The 2,132-nt window shown below is 35.5% G+C and overlaps 1 pseudogene; it reads right to left on the bottom strand.

Moving 5' to 3' along the window:
- Positions 1-409: 409 nt before the first annotated feature.
- LOC113606017 (heterogeneous nuclear ribonucleoprotein D0 pseudogene) lies at positions 410-1,290 on the bottom strand (annotated as a pseudogene).
- Positions 1,291-2,132: the final 842 nt, after the last annotated feature.

Below are 2,132 nucleotides of genomic sequence, written 5' to 3'. Positions count from 1 at the left end.
CTACTCTGTATTAACCTAAAGAAAGAAAAACTTATCTTCAAGAAAAAACCTGTACATGAGTATTCACATAAGTCATAATTCAAAAAAACTAGAAACAACCTTAACATTCTTCACCATGGATGAATCACAGAAGCATTATGCAAGTGAGATAAGCTAATCTCAAAAGTTCATATACTGTTTGATTCCATTTGTGTGACATTTACAAGAAGATACAGCTGTAATGACAAAGAGAGAGTAGGTAGCAGGATGGTAGGAGTTACCTACCTACCTACTCTTTTTTTTTTTAAAATACAAAATGATTTATTAAAAAACCAGTAAGACACTACTACAACATGACACTGTCACACTGGGCTTTTAACATGAGACTGGGGGGAGGCATAAAACACAAATTGATTCTGAAGCAGAGCAATTAAGAAATAAAACAATGAAAGCAAATTTCTTTTAATGAGAACTCAGAATTAAACTTCAGAGGGACCCAACGTCATACTTCCATTTGGGGACTTGACACAAAAAATTTAGTTTGAACTGCTATTAGCAGGTGGCAGGAGCCACCTTCAAATGAATCTTCAATTTGGAAAATACTGTTTCACCACCTGTTGGGGATAAGTTGCAGATGGAATAATTTAGTATGGTTTGTAGCTATTTTGATGACCACATCGCCTGGATGCTTTCCCATAACCACTCTGCTGGTCACCATCTCTTCCATGAGCTCTTCCCGGAAATCCTCCTCTAGATCCCCACTGTTGCTGTTGCTGACACTGTTCCTTCGACATAGCTACTTTTATTCCACATTTACTAAGACCAACATTGTGGTATTTCTTTTCCATTATCTTCTTCACTGGTTCTTCTTCCTTAAAGGTAATAAAACAGAATCCACACCTCTTATTGGTCTTGTTGTCCATGGGGAGCTCTATGGATTCAACCTCACCAAAACCACCAAAATACTTCCTTATTTTCTCTTCAGGTGTATCTGGAGAAAGGCCACCAACAAAAATTTTTTAACAGGCTCTTTTGTTTTCATGACTTTGGCCCTCTTAGGATCAATCACCTTCCCATTCAATTTATGTTCTTTCTGATCCATGACCTTATCTACACTCTCCGACTCTTTAAATAGCACAAAGCCAAAACCCCTTGATCGCTCTGTGATAAGATCTAACTTCAGAGTGCAGTCTACGACTTCACCAAATTTGGAGTAGTAGTCCTTCAGATCTTTCTTTGTAGTATCCCAGCTAAGGCCTCCTATAAACATTTTCCATTCTTCTTGCCGTGCTGTCGCTGCTTCAGAGTGTAGGAGGATGGTAGTAGTTAGGAGGATGGTGTGACTTAAGAAAGAATATCACAAGGTAGTGTTTTGGGGTAATGGATCTGTTCTGTACCCAGATTGCCGTATGGTTACATGTATCTATACATGTGTTAAAATTCATAGAACTGTACACCAAAAATGTATTTAAAAAAACCTATTGCAGCCCTCAGAAAATAATCTATAATTGTGTCAGTGGTGTCAAAGTTATAACCATAAGATGCAATTTTGAATAATATCCCCAGTTATTATATGAAAACATAATTCTGTACTAAATAAATTATACCATACTCTGAAATATATCAGTCATAAAGCTTTCAGGACACACAAACCTAATTAAGTATGTAAACATAAACCAATAGTAATTACTACTGTTTATGTAATCAAAATAAAGAATATTGCAAGGTTCCTCTAAAGAATTTGATTTTCCCATAAAATACTGTTGATATTCAATCTTTTTTTGGCTGCCCCACGCGGCTTGTGGGATCTTAGTTCCCTGACCAGAGATTGAACTCTGGCCCTCAGCAGTGAAAGCCTAACCACTGGCCTAGGGAATTCGATATTCAATCTTTTAAAACTTACCAGTTATTCATATGTTTCACTATGAATCTTTCTAACCTTTTACTTTTTTTTTCTTCTATGACTCATTCTTGTGTTCTGAAAGGAAGTTTATTTTTGAAAATAATTTTAAATATACTATAAGTTTTTAAATAAGTTCAACATCGTAATAAAATCAGTTTTGGGGACAATAAAAAAATTTAAAATAATATATTATTATAACTTCTTAGCACCCGCTTTCACTTTCCAGTGAATCTTGGTTTGGACAGCATAT

Source organism: Aethalodelphis obliquidens, unplaced genomic scaffold, assembly GCF_003676395.1.
Source record: "Aethalodelphis obliquidens isolate GAN/ISIS:26980383/991018 unplaced genomic scaffold, ASM367639v1 scaffold3, whole genome shotgun sequence".
In the NCBI taxonomy this organism is placed as follows: domain Eukaryota; kingdom Metazoa; phylum Chordata; class Mammalia; order Artiodactyla; family Delphinidae; genus Aethalodelphis; species Aethalodelphis obliquidens.
Note: the sequence above shows the minus strand (reverse complement) of the source record. Positions and strands in the feature narration are given on the sequence as shown.